This window comes from Mytilus galloprovincialis, chromosome 10 (assembly GCF_965363235.1).
Source record: "Mytilus galloprovincialis chromosome 10, xbMytGall1.hap1.1, whole genome shotgun sequence".
NCBI lineage: Eukaryota > Metazoa > Mollusca > Bivalvia > Mytilida > Mytilidae > Mytilus > Mytilus galloprovincialis.
Genome location: NC_134847.1, coordinates 16,345,988 through 16,361,687, shown reverse-complemented (window position 1 = coordinate 16,361,687; position 15,700 = coordinate 16,345,988). Strand labels below are relative to the sequence as shown.

The following is a 15,700-nucleotide window of genomic DNA, read 5'->3' as shown; positions in this document are numbered from 1 at the left end:
GTAGGTAGGAGTTATTTGCATACTGATCGTACATTTCTAAATAATGTCGCAAAAAAAATACAACATCCGGGAACTCAAAGTGTCGTAAAGAAGTATGACATTTCAAGACTAAGGAGAAGGATGTATCCATTTTTGTATTCAATACACTCGTTACGTCGCATATATCCAGCAGCAAGTATTACATGCACATTTATGACAATAATAAGATTGTGAAATACGAACATACTGCTTTGTTAGATTGGCACATTTAGTAAGATTTTGACGTAGCTAGCCCACAATATCAAATTTTACAGGATGAGACACACATTATTCTTTATACTACGAGCAGCCCAGTCATTTTTTAAACGACACGTACTATACGCATTCTTACTTTTCCCGCTCTTGCGTAGTCAATCTGTTTTACAAAGAGATATTTTCTCTTGAGAATAAACTCTAGCCATGTCATTTCATTTATAAAAACAGTCTACATTCTTTATGACGTATGTAATATGCACAAGAAAATTTCAAAATAATGCAGGTCATAGAATTAACTAGTTATAAACTATAATAACTATTTCAAATGGTGATGAAAATTATTTAAACTTTTGATAATATATATATTTCTTCTCATAAAACACAAATAGTCGCGCTAAGCGGAAAATTTTCCGTTTCATTAGTAACTTTTAAAAGATATGTTTTCTTTGAAGTTGAGTGGTTTCAACCGCTCTATGAGGTCATTAGGCAAATTATCATAGAAATTCATAAAATGACTTTGCAGAAATACACGGGTTTTTAAGTTTTCAATAATTTACACAAGAAGTACTTTTTAGCTTTACAAAATTCTTTAAATATTTGAGGTGAGGAACCGTGAAAATTTCTCCAATCAGTTAAAAAAAATCTATTGAAATTTGGCTTTTACCACACAGTTGGCGTGTTAACAAGGGTGGTGCCCCTGAAGTATAGGGAGTATTATACAAGTGGGACGGTTTGTTTGTTCACGAGTCTATTATGTGTGAAAATAAGTGAGAAGTCCCACTGTGGATGTATTGACACATATAATACATCTCCCTACAGGACAAGGTATATTGATGATCCTCCATCTTAAATTTCTCTCTTCAGTTGAAAATTTGAAAACATAAACCTTATGTTTATCGGTTGAAAATAAATCATGATTGTGACGTTGCAACTAAGATTTGAAAATGGCTTTGTAGATGTGTTTTTTAACTGCGGGACATTTGACAACACAATTACAAAGAACTGCCTGTTTTTTGTAAATAGTTTATAATTTTCACAGTTAGTAAAAAGATAAATAATGTAACAAAATTATAGATTAAGATTTGAAATGAAGAATGACGTGATCAATCATATTATGCAATAAATTTCTTCTAAAATATCATGGCCATACAGAGAGCTTTATTATTGTTCCTCATCCGGTTGCTTGTCATAATGATATATTCCTTTTATTTAAAAGTGCAACGCATACGATAAATATGAGAACGCGGATCGAATGTTTCATGTTCATATTTCATCCTAGAACCTCCAAACAACAGGTTTTTTTTTTGCGTAGGGTCATTGACTCATACTATAAAATGAGAACCCGGATCGAAAATTTTATGTTCATAGTTCGTCATAGAACCACTAATCAACCGTTTTTGATGTAGGGTCAATGCCTGGTGTATATTAGTTATTTTGACATTTTAATTTCGACTTACCGAATCTTTGATGATGTTTTGTCCGACCATGCGAGTGTATAGCCAGTTTAGGTCGTAAAAAACTTACACCATCGTGTTGTTTTATATAACGCTGTATTTGGTTAAAACTTATTGATTGCTTTATGTCCAGTGGCAAGTATTTCGTCCGAATTCAGAACAAGAACAAATTTAAAATAAGTAAAACAACAAGTACGTTAAGTCTGCTACACTGTAAAAATAGTGCTTAGAATTTAAACGTGTTGCAAGACTTATGTGCTTAGGAAAGTGTTTAATTTCTAAGCATTAAAAACTAAACATGTTTTGGCTCTCAGCACTTCCCACTAAACATGTTTTGGCTTTCAGCACTTTGCAATAAACATGTTGTTGAGCTAAACATGTTTAGCTACATCGTCAAGTATATGAAGCTAAACGTGTTTAAATTCTAAGCACTTTCAATATTTAGACACTTTCCTAAACACGTTTAGAATTACAACACATTTAGGCTGAAGACGGCATGCATACCACGTGCTAATTTTTGAGCGGGAAGAAGAAACAAAGAACCCAAAGTCATAGGCTACGCTGTTTACTTCTGACCATAACTTAACTGTTTCAGAAAGGTAAGGAGTTATAATTATACTGATTTTTATTTTGTACTGCCAATTTTAAATGATTATTGACAGTTATAAGTATTATTTACAAGTACACTACCGTATAGTCAATGCAGGAGAAGAAAAAGGGGGAACCATCCCACGAAACAAGTGCTTACAAGAGCTTTTAGTGTTCAAACTATCTTGTGTAAAGATAAGAGTTGTTTAATGTTCTATCATGCAAGCTATCACTTACTATTTTATATATATAAATATATATGTTCTTGGAAAGGAGTTTGTGAGGACAATTTTCATTAAGTACTCCTCGGCAGATTATAATGGAACATGAAGGGAAGCGGAATCTGCCGAGTGCATCATTCGCCAAACCAGTGTCATATCGAGTTCATTGTTTTAGTAAGCACTTCCTAAATGCACAATCAACATTTGCTCAAAATAAATAAAAAGATGCTTGTTTTTCTTCAATAGTTATAAGCGGTTGTGCTTTCTTATATTTTTATTGATATGTATTGTTTTATTCTAGATGAGAGAAGTGCAGAGGAAATCATTTGTCTTGACATGCTAAAAGAGGAGATAATGCACAGTAGCAACTATATTGCTAGGTAAGAATCCGAAGTGTATTTGATTTTAAAAATGTCAATATATATTTGATCAAATGAATGATATTTAGCATAAAAAGAAGTTTTAAATTAAAAATATCAATTGACTCATCAGTATATTTATACGCTTTTATACCACGGTTTTAATGTTGTTATCTTGATCTTAAATCATGCATTTACTTTTTGGTGTTGTAGTTCGTATACTTATATATTTAGATTAATTCTACTTAGTTGCTTATTAATATTTTTCTATCTTTCAGGCCAGTGACCAGCAGTTGGGTACTAAGAAAGGAGAAGCCTCTTATTGACTTGTAAAATGAAAACAGGACATTTTCAAATTGTTTTGATTGGTCAATATTATGTTTATGTACGTTGATATGAATTTGTGAATTTATGAGTTTATATTTGATTGTGTTCAATGATTAACTGGAAATAAACAATTACATAAATTCCTTTGTTTCCTATGTTGTAATTTTGTTTTTAATCCTAGAATTAGTATAATAATAATTTCATTTCAAAAGTTCTAGACTGTTTAATGAATATTTGAAATGAAGAAAAAATGCAACAGTCGAATGTCGACAATTGAATTACAGAAAATACTCATTCAGATTGAAAAGGTATTAGTCACAATCAATTTGATTTGGAAATTCAAGTTTCTTAGTTTGATGCGTTTGGCTCCTTTTGTGATGGTATAAAAACATGTAGTATTGAGAGCTATCATACGTTTTACAGTCTATCCTTCCGGAATATTAGTTTATTTGGGGTCTAATGAAGTAACGGCTTATCGCACTAAAACGATAAACATGTTTCTTCACGACCCTTTATGGTCTAAACATGTTTACATTCAAAACACTTCACAGCTAAACATGTTTCCTGACAAAACACTTCAGAGCTAAACATGTTTCCAGATACAACACTTTACAACTAAACATGTTTACAGTCTAAGCACTTTTTAACAAAACATGTTTCTAGTCTAAACACTTTACATCTAAACATGTTTACAGTCTAAGCACGTTATAGCTTGACACGTTTAGGCTGTTAGCACATTACATATTAAACATGTTTAGATATAAAACATGTCAAAAATCGGTTTCACAAATGTGTTTAGGAAAGTGTTTAGGCTCTAAACACAATTTTTAGAGTGTAAGTGAGTTCAGTTTGAGGAAGGACCATAATTGCAACCGCCTTTCGAAAAAAAAAGAGTATGTTGGAAACGGACAAATAATTTGCCTTGAAGTTGGTCCCCTGGGTAAGTTCTTTTAAGAGTTCTTAAAAGTAGAGTGAAAACTCTACATTAGACCCTATCCGAATAAGGACTCTCCATTCAACCGGAAGTGGCTGTGCATTTCAACATCCCGTACAGCCAAACGGACGTCCCTCTTTGGCATATGTTTTACAGCCAGATGTTAGTACTATACAAATCCTTGGTACTATTTAAGTTGATTTTGACAGACATGGATTACCTATATTGATATATATATATATATATACAGAATACAACCTCTACCAGAGGAATGTTAAAAAAAAAAAGCTTACGGGACAATCACCCCTAAATCTGAATTCCAGAATAATATTTTTCTGTACAGATTTTAAACGGTCGTTCCCAAGATCCTTTTGGGCTTACTGAATCAGAAAATTATAATTATCAAAGTGCATATTTGATACTGAAATAAAACAGATAAATATTACAATATTTAATGTTCATTTAATGATAATGATATGTTTTTTTGTGAAAAGATCAAAAACTTTAAATTCCCAACAGCAGAATAAATCATCTTTTAATATTTGGTGTATAACATAAATTTCTTAAATGTTGCAGATATCTTTATAGTAGGCGGTTTAATGTGTCACTTTTTGCCCCATTTGACAAAAATGTCAACAACATACTTAACCTTTTTTGCATTTATAAGGCAAGATTACAGTTGACTATTTTATCTATATAAAACCCAGAAGACAACCAGGTTTTGGTAAAAGGATGTTCACTGTCTTCTTTCAAAATAACAAACATTCTAAAAGACTGTTGATAGTATATGAATAACGAAACAAACATCTGCCCCCCCCCCCCCCCAAAAAAAAAACAAACCCCCCCAAAAAAACGGCGAACAACTTAAAGTAAAACCTGTCCTTTGTAATATATTTGGCTGATATATGCAAGAGATAGCTTTGTTAGTATTAACTTCGGTCAAAAAATGGCCGCATACATGAACCATATTTTTCAGATCACCCGCAGCTTTTTGAGGGATTCATGTTGCTAATTTTAAGATTTCCTACTAAGTAGGAAAATAGTCTTTTTTGAAGTATTTGTCCTTTTGTCGTCTTTCGTTTGTCTGCCATGGCGTTGTCAGATGAGTTTCGAATGTCCACTTGGTCTCTGTCGTCCCAATTATTTTCACAGGAGACAAATAACATTACAGCTGATTCATGCTTAATTATATGAATATCTTGCATTCTAGTTTCTCTTCCGGATCTAACTTGAATTATTGTCTATATAGCAATAACACAATATTTGTTTATATTTATCAATACTTGTTATTAAGTACCTGTTTCCTTTTATACATTTCTTGCTGTTTCGTCACCGTTTGAACGTGACATAGTCTTATCTAAAGGTGTAAAACGGTCTTCTCGATTACAACGAAGAGATGCATTGTTTATTTATGAAAGAAAACTAGACAAAACACATATGTTTATTTATTTATAGTGAAACAAATTTAACCCATAATTGGCACTTGACTGTGGCTTTTGAGGTGTTTAATTGATGTCTTATGTTTTTCATCATTATATATTTATTTTCAATACGTAATAATATGTTTTGTATGCAATTATTGACGTAAAATTAATAGCTTGCTTTACGATAGTCGATCATTGATGGTGTGAAAAAGCGTCTTTGAAGTAAAATTCAGTCGAATTTAAAACGCATCGAAGAAATTCTAAATGTAATTCTAGCTGTTTTTCAATTTAAACAAATGTGTTCTCATCGCTGCATCTGCATCAAGCATTTAATGAAACATAATTCGACATCTTGATTCGAACATAACTATTATAATCTGATCATAACTCTCATAGCACAATTATAATCTTGTTTGAACTTTGCAATAGAGTCTAATTATAATAGTGTCAATTAGTGTTCTTTTCTAGCACCTATTATGATTTAGAGGATAGAGGTTACTTTACGTGTGACCATTAACATGCCGAATGTCTCAACAAAGACGTTTTTACAGCATATACTTAATAGCTCTTTGTACCAGTCAAAAGCTTTGATTTATCTTTCGCCTATCGAGGTATCGTCAACTTTGATGCAAGTTTATTGATACGCCGAGCATCAACTTCATTTAATCATTTCTCTGATTTATGAAATTATTGTACAGTAGCTACAGAAGCGGTTCAGGTTAATCTATCAACAAGATGAAATATTTATGTTTGATTACATCATGTTATATGGCCCGTCGACGTCGAATTGATAGAAATTATTTTCAAGATTATTTACGTTTTTGTTTACGTTGTCAATTTCATTCAAAGTGGGGTCATGGACCCAGTATTGGTCTTCTTGGAATGCCTGGTGTTTTTTTGGCAAAGGGGGAAATATAATTAGATCCAGTGGCCCGGACCATGGAAGTAATATTCAATATTACTTCCATGCCCGGACTAATTCGAAGCCGTGAGAGATTTGGCAAAAATATTAGACAAAACTCCTTTAAATGGTAGATGTTTTTGCTTGTATTTAGTTCCTTTTAAGTTGTACAAGATAAAATGATGAAATCATATAATAAACTCGTTTATTGACAACCGTAATAAAAGTTGAAATTCATTTACACATTGTCGAGGAAAATTTACCGCCAAATAGTAACACACACATTCTAAGAGCATATTTTTCTCATAAATGTCAAGGAATTAATATAAAATGCTAAACCGAACGAACGGTAACCACAATATAGATAATAAAACTGCAAGTTTACAAAAGAATTTTACCAGAGGCAATTTAATTTAAGTCCTTTGATGCACGATGCGTTATATAGCTAAAGCTTGGGTTTTTATATACTTATCTCAATTTAAACACAACGCGACTTGAGGCGCCACAAAATTTACTGTATGCCTGATCTAACGTAGCTTTTTCTAATGTATTTGTGATTTACTTAAGTGGGAGCAATAATTGTTCAAATTTATCATAAAAGAAAAATTATCGTTACTTATTATTGCAAAGAAATGGCTGTTTTTATCTTAGAAATAAAGATTTCGTAATGTATTATGACCCTCTTCCCCATATTTTATACGTTACATATCCTCCTTCCTGACAAGTTTAAAATACATCTGTTACTTTCTAGCAATAGTAATTACTGTAATCTCTGGTGAAATATAGCATATCATGAACACATATAAATATTGCCTTGCTTCTTTCTTTACTGAAACAAAGAAAGGCATTCTCCTATAATACTGGTATAGATATCTTTCAGGGGCGGATCCAGCCATTTGAAAAAGAGGGGGTTCCCAACCCAGAGTAAAAGGGGGGGGGGGTCCAACTATATGCTCCCATTCAAATGCATTGATCGGCCAAAAAAGGGGGGATTCCAATCCCCGGAACCCCCCTCCCCCTGGATCCGCCAATGAAAGATAAAGCTTAAATCAGTAGTCAGTGCTTCTGTACTTATCAAGAAAGACATTCTGCTATGATTAGATAAAGGAAGATATATTTTAAAGCAAAAATCAGTAGGCAGTGCTTCGATACTTACACAGAAAGATATTCTCCTATGATTTGATAAAGCGAGATATCTGTTAAAGCTAAGATCAATAGTAAATGCTTTGGTTCTAACAAGCAAAGAAATTCTCCTTTTATTTGATAAACCTCTATCTTTTAAAGCTAAGGTATAAGATCAGTAGTGAGTGCTTTGGTACTTTATAATCGAAGACATTCTCCTATGATTAAATAAAGGTAGATATCTGTTAGAGCTAAGATATATGGCCACAGCTTCGGTACTTACAGTGCTTCGGTACCAAGATACAAAAAAAAAGGCATATGTTTAAGTAATGGCAGATATCTTTTACAGCTAAGATCAGTATTCAGTGTTTCAGTACTTACAGTGCTTTAGTACCAAGTTACAAAGAAAGGCATTCGCATATGATTAAGTAATGGTTGATCTTTTACAGCTAAGATCAGTAGTCCGTGCTTCGGTACTAACATTATTTTGAACAAACTCTACATAATTATTTTCGTTGATAAATTTAAAAGTAACAAAGAAACAATAGTTCCAACTCCCTGACACAGGTTGACATAAGAACGATTTAAGCTAAATCCCTGCATTCAGTGAATCGGTATAAAGTTTAACTCATGTAAAAAAATGTTATTGTATACATTTAAACAGAGACGTCGTATAATACGATTGCTCTGATTTCAACAATATTGTATACCCTATAATATCTATCGACAGAGTTATCGGTCCTGAATAGGACTGATATAGTTGGCTATGCTGGCGGTCCCTTTTGGTAGTACAGCTTTTCACTTGTTTATATCCTTGGTTTTCAAATGTTTAAGTTTGAACGTTCCCGATGAAGATAATAAAGAAAGGTGCTTCGGAGGCATGCATTTAATAAACTAGTTGTTTTCAGGAATTCTGTAAAATTCATGTGACTTTTAACATATATCATTTAACAACTTAGAAAATTTAATTACAGTATGAATTATCTATCTAATTGCTATTACGCGAGAATTAAAAATATCATTGCAACTTAATACATACAAAACATATTTAAATCGATGTTTAAACTGGAGTGGTGAAAAAAGAAACAACAATTTAATAAATTATAAACATTAAATCCACTTTGAAAGGATAGTTTCTTAAATGAAGTTGTCGTCTGCTCCAAGCTTTATCTGTTCGACGCCATTTTGCTGAAGCATTCCTTTTATAGTTAATAAGTCACTTGAATAAAAATTCAACATTATTTCTGCTGAATTAGCTCTATAAATAACACCATCAGGAGTCTTTATATCAAAAGGGATCTTTTTGTAATACGATATAAGATTTGAGCAAATTTTGTCTAAAGATTGACTTCCCGTATAGAGTTAATGGGCCGAAAATATATGTCGGATTCATATTGATGAAATTTGAACATATATAAACGATATGGAATTTTTAAAAAGTTCCAAATATTTGAAAAAGGTTAGCATCAATGTGACTTGCACATTTTTTTGACAAATCAATAAGTTTACTCCGAGCTTAAAGATACCAGGAATAGATTCCTGAAACACGTTCTTATGATAGGCTTTATTATTTAAAAGTTTGACTTTCTTATTGAAAGGATTAATTTAACATATTTTTAGCGAAAGGAGAGGTAGTGAATCATGCGACGGTTTAGCACAATTTCTGCGCACCTTGGAAATGTTGTTTCGAATCGTGCAATCTTATCGTTCAATACATAAACATTTACAATGGGAACAAAATATGGAGGACGACAAAACATGCACAGATTGTGAGCTATCAATTGTTTTTTTAAACGCATTTTAATGAAGAAAAAAATAAATATTATTAGAGGTAAAATATTGTTCAACAAAATGCTGAACGAATTCGAGATGGTTGAAATGAAGCCCAAACGAAACTTTATACTAAACGTTAATGGTTTAAGTGACCACTTAAATGTTAAAACCCTTTACTAAATACAAATATTGTCCTATCATTTGTTATATCTTGACGGTCAGTAAACCTGTCAACGAATAATTGACCGAAACAAAAAATGACTGTCCATTCACGCGGAAGGTCATAAGGTCATGTCTTTTGAATAGACCACCTCTGGTGGAAATAATATGGACAAATTACGATATTCTAGAAGTTATTATGAATACCAATATCAATACGAGATATTTTAATGAACTCATTTAACATTTTTTGGAGAAAAATAAACAGGCTGTAGCTCGTTTCTTCCGGTTTATAAGCAAAATAGGGGATATAATTACTAAAGGTGTTGTTAATTGGGGGACATACGAGACATTAAATAATATTAGATGTGTTTATGCTTTAGAAAACACCTAAAATTGAACGGAAGTCTTTTCATGGAGGGTGGTATTTTTTCCCAGGGTATCAAAGTAAAAGCGCATTTTTAGACATTTCGTTGTTTAGAAAAAGAAAAAGCTTGGTCAAATATACCGAACCCAAAATGTTACGTTTTATCTGCCTTGTGTAGCTTCCATTTTATGTATTTGTTCATAATTTGAAAAAAATAAGTGAACAATATATTTACCTTTCGAGCTGCAGTTAAATAAAACTAAATACATGGTTTTGACATTGAAGCTATGAGTTTGACTGTAAGAGAATTTGCATGTGAATAATCTCTGACATCATATATAGATACCCAAGATTGAAATTTTGTATTTATATTTATAATTGATACAAATGACTTCAGTCTTGGATGAAAAAGGTAGATACCACACACATATATATATATATATATATATATATATTATTTGTAAAGGTATATATGAAAAATGCAAATGTAGTAATTGACTGTCATGAAAAACGACATTGATGCACGATTTTAGTTTAGGTAGAACTGGGCTCGAAAATTGTACGCAATACAAATCCAATTATCGCATATTTTACATATTTGCAGACTAGCTTTTTTAATTTTGTGCGTCTATTTTAAAGAGCATTCTTTTACATGTGGTTTATCCGTTAACCACTTAACGATGTATCTAGTATACAAATCTGAGAAATAGACAGTTTTGATTTTGAAATTTAGCAACATTAGTAAGGATTTGCACCGGTTGAATTTGCTGTAGGCATAATCCGTCTTAAACAACGCAAAATTACTCTAAAGTTTAATAGCACTCGTTTAAATGTAAAGTAAGCATTTTATCGACGCTACAAGTAATCCTAATATAAAAATGTAAATTTAGTGCACCTTAAATAGAAATTTAAAAGTCAAATAATATATACGTGTAAACTTCTTGAGAAATCATAAAACCCGTGGTTTAGTTAGGTAACCATTGTCGCCTAACTTTCAATCTTATCATTTTAATTGAAAACTTTTTAGATAAATAGAGTTTTAATGTGACAGGTGAGCTTGAGTTTTAAAACTTCGATTTCAATACGAGGTATTATTAGCGGCACTTAAAAGTTAAAGTTTCCGCCTATTTTCATCAAGCGGACGTCCGTCATCCGATTCATATTTTACACATCTATAGGTTAGACTTTTAACAATTAACGCGTATGAGAGTTTTATTTCAAAGATTTACATATGTTATAACCATATTCTGGCGGTCTCTTCAGTAGACATTTTATGAATAAGTATAAAATAACATTATTTATGAGGATTAAAATATGACACATTTATCTAACAGAATACTAAATTTCACTTTTGTTATATGATCTTTTCGTTTTTATAGTGAAAAACCTTACCGCTACTTTGACGCAAAATTCAAAAGAAGTAAAGTAAAATCTTGAATAAAATATATAGTGACAAGTGTATCCAGCTGATTTTGGAACAGGTGCTTGGCAAAAACCGTACAACACTAAGCGTCTCATTAAATCTTACAGGGTACATATTTCCTTAATCATCTGTTTAAATAGCTTCACTCTCTCTTATATTTATTGATTCTAAGACCGCTTCTTACTGTTTCATTTTTTCAATTTTTGTCGGTATGAATACAACCTGAGAGTGTCAAAATGTTGGGAATCAGCTATACCTTTTCAACGACCTTAATTAAAGAAATTTTAATTCGTATTTTATAAAAATCGGTAGACTATTTATGTAGTTACATTTTTATCACACTGTTCGATTATTGCTCCATGAGTAACATTTGCGTTTATAAAATGAATACGGAGGATTTCTATAGAAGTACATTTTTATAGCATTGATGTTATTCGCCCTTGAGAGGACTATTTCCTTTATCGTAGTTGGTTATTAGTCTTCCGGGGTTTCACGAGATTATGACCATAGGACAACTTGATTATAAGTAATCCCATATAACCATTGCACTGTCAAATCTTAAGAATCGCTAAACTGTAATGGTAAAAGGGGCACGACGTGACAATTTGTCATCGGAAAACGTAACAAATCAGTTGCGTTCAAAATGCTCTTCTACAGTAAATCTTATTTTATGAACGCTGAAACCCAAACATTTTGAAAATCAAATCTGTCTGAATATACATACAGATAAACAGCAGTACAACTTATTTTGGTTGATCAACGGAGAAATAAGTCTGATGTATCTTTCCAAATTCTGTAGAAATGAAGAAAAAAACCTAAATTGTTGTATGAACAAGTGATAAATGTTAAAACTGTATTCCCCATAACAAGTAAACCAAGTGCTAGGTCTTTCACAAATTAGACTAGCAACATAGGTAACTTTTGTGACTGCGACTATAGTAGACAAGCAGCCTTTTGTTATATCCACTACAACAATATCAGGCAATAGTTTCTTAAATGATAATAACAACTTTAATAGAGATTAAGTGCGTTCAAAGTCCTTTCTGGAGTTTCAGAAACAGGAACACTCAAATTTGAAAGCCATGGATGTAAAGAAACCTCGAAACATTTGGAGCTGAATGACCATACGAAACTTAAATATATGTGGTATGTTATTCTTAGGATTTAAAACCGCAAAAAGATTTTATTGAATTATATATGAAAGCACTCACTGAACTATCTTTGGGATTCTATAGAAAAGAGCTGACATTAAATTAATTTTATTTTTAACTCATTGATTGCTACTGTGGGGTACTGCTAACCCGGGGGTATGAAAAGGGGTAATGGTGCCTTATAGTCGTATATCAGTTGCCTTAGCTTTTTAAACTGCAATTGCCTTTCAGTTTGCAAGTTAAAATGGGAATGATTTATGTACTGTGCTTTTACTATTCATAACCCGATCTTCCCTCTTTTTGAAAGATGTTTTGATATTAAAACATTCCTCATAAACACGGTTCGCCAACACCATTTTGCTTTCTAAAGCCTTTTATGTGTGCTCCGTACATTTTCATGACCGTAATACAAAACGTTTTGAATATGTGTACTAACATTGCCTTTTTATTCACATCGCATATTAATTTATGAAATCAAAACTTTTTGATTTATGTTGTATTAACAGCTACTTAATTACATACATTTGAACTTTATAAGAAGTAAAAATTGTAATGGGACGAATAATTATTACAATGTCCAAACACTGAGACCTTTTTTCATAAGTTGTATTTTGATTCTTGGACCATGTATGGCTAATATTGATTTTTATGGTGAGAATATTGGGAAACACTTTCTGTTTATTGTGTAACGTTTTTAAAAGTAAAACTTTCGGTATACTATGTTAGTGCCATATGACACAGTCCATTGAAACAATATATCACTTTTAGATTTTCTAATTCTTTTTGTGTGATTTTAATGATCAACGCTTCAAAGAAAATAAAACGGAACGATGGCCACACAAATTTTAAAATAATATATTTTTGCCTCGATCAACTTTTACTTAACAATTATAAAAAATTCAATGTTTGGAATAACTGCTAGCTTGCTTTGCAAGCTAACAGAATGGTTGTTCGGTTCTTTGTCAGCTTGGAAAGTGATTTGTCGATTACGTGGTCAGTTGTAAAATAAATGCTGTTGGTAATTGGTTTGTCGATTTCTTGATGAGTAGTAAGTCTTAAAGTGATTGTTGAGTTCCTGACCAGGTAACACATGACTGGTTGATTTCCTAATCATCTAGAAGTGTGATTGGTCAATATATTGGTCAGTTACAAGAATGATTACTACACTCGACTTCTTTGTCAGTTGTTAGAATAATTGCTCGATTTCTTGGTCAGTTATAAGAATAGTTGAACGATTGATAGGTCAGCTACAGGGATAATTGCTCACAATCTTAGCAACTGTAGGACTTGAACACCCTTGTCGTCAGTGCGAACGTTCTTATACATTTCTCAAAATCAATCAAGACCAGTTTACTTATATCGTAGTAATCAAATGAGATATCAACATTTTTTATTTTTTAATTGACTTCACTGTTCTCCTCGGAGATAACACCATGGAAGATGTTAAAATAAATCAGGTAAAAAGATATACATGTGAACATTAGAAATTGAAATAAAAGGAACGTGAAATCCGAATAGATGTGATCGGGGAACGATAAATAAGTTTTAGTATAAATACCCCTGGTTAAATGGTTAAGCGACAAGTTGTTTCATCTCGTTACTAATTGATGGCCAAGTTGTTCCACTCTCATAATGATAAATTGTAACTTGCCTTTATCTTTGGTGTTTGTAAAGAAGGGATAAAAGTGAAAGGTGAGAGCTAATTGAACGTCGAAAAGAACGTTCAAAGTGACGGTATGACATGTTGATGAATTGCACTCGTTTGTGTTTCTTTTTAGGGAAATACTTCATTTTTTTTATCTAGATAATGTTTGGTTTACATTTGAGTATTTGTTAGTTATTAATTGTCGACTTACATTTTTACTCTAGCTATTATAATGATGATAGGTTCCAGAAAAAACATAAAAGTTGTCATTTAAAATGTGTCCTTTATACGGTTCGGCTTTGATACCATGGGTAGCAATTTACATGGCCCGAATCAAGGGTTGGGGAAAAAGGGAAGATCGAGATTTAGATTTTTTTGTCAGTACTCACTTAGACCATGTTCTGTGGAAATATTATTGCTAGGAGAAAATTAACTGGCATACAATAATGAATTTACAGGCATTTTCAAAATGATACTCCTATAGATTCGATTACCCACCTATACTGCATGTCCGATTAGACACCCGAGCAAAGTTTGCACCGCAATATGATGTTGACCACACTTGTGACTCAGTCACCGAAAAATCCTGCTTTAATCAATAAAATTGAGAAAGGAAATGGGGAATGTGTCAAAGCGACAACAACCCGACCATAGAGCAGACAACAGCCGAAAACTGCATTTCAGAAATTGCGGACTGTATGCTTTTGTAATGATCTGTATTTCTGAATTTGATAACTCTACTTTATCATTTGTGGTAAAGTTTGTAATTTGTGTTTTTATCAATAGCATTAGTCATTTCAAGCTTGGTTTACTTTACGACAAGGTCATATCTTGCGAATGAACGATACTCTCATATATCGGTATACAAGGGTTGAAAAAACTAATGACGATTTCTTCGGGATATGTAAGAAAAAATATTTTATCTTTGATCGTATTACTAAGAGATATGATCAGGATTATATTTTCATACACTGATTTATACATGATAAATGTTTAAAAGTGCAAATTGTAAACCTTCAAAGGAATAAAGAGGAATACATATTAATGTTGATGTAAACAAACCACAAAGGGGTGGTAACTAAAACTTTATTTCTACTTGGGTGATTTAAAATACCGAGACATAGGCATAGGTGCTTAGTGTTAAATGTGAAACAAAATTAATAAAATGTAAAGTAACAAATCAGAATAATTTGCAATCTAGCGTTTCCGGAGATTAAACTATTTCCATTCCGACACCATCTAACTTTTATTCGTTTATACCTTGGGGACTGCTGTAGTTGTTTTTCATGCAAGACTTGCTGAATATTTTGTTTTATTATGTTTTTATTATCGTTTTGAATGCTTAATGTAAACAAAATAATAAGGGATAATGTATTTCATATCTCATAACTTGAATTCTTAAATATTTGTCCAAATTCCACGTAAAGTGCAAATATTCGACTTTTCAGATTCATATCAGTGTATTTATGCAGAGAAAGGTTGCCTAAGTTTTCATTTCTTTTCCTGACCAATCAATTCCAGTATTTTATTCGTATCGTGGTGAATTTATTTGGAGGTTTTGTTAAGTGATGCCCCCCCCCCCCCCCCGTATTTTCCCATATCTGTATAGACCCTCCCT

The 15,700-nt window shown here is 32.1% G+C and overlaps 1 protein-coding gene and 1 long non-coding RNA gene across 8 annotated transcripts in view; both read left to right on the top strand.

Annotated features, from left to right (window-relative positions):
• Nucleotides 1–15,700, top strand: part of LOC143049921 (spondin-1-like) — an 80,844-nt gene that overhangs the window by 6,854 nt on the left and 58,290 nt on the right. The window lies entirely within an intron of this gene.
• Nucleotides 1,901–3,249, top strand: LOC143049922 (uncharacterized). Its single transcript, XR_012970363.1, has 3 exons — nucleotides 1,901–2,287; nucleotides 2,799–2,877; nucleotides 3,135–3,249. It is a non-coding gene; the product is annotated as an uncharacterized LOC143049922 (long non-coding RNA).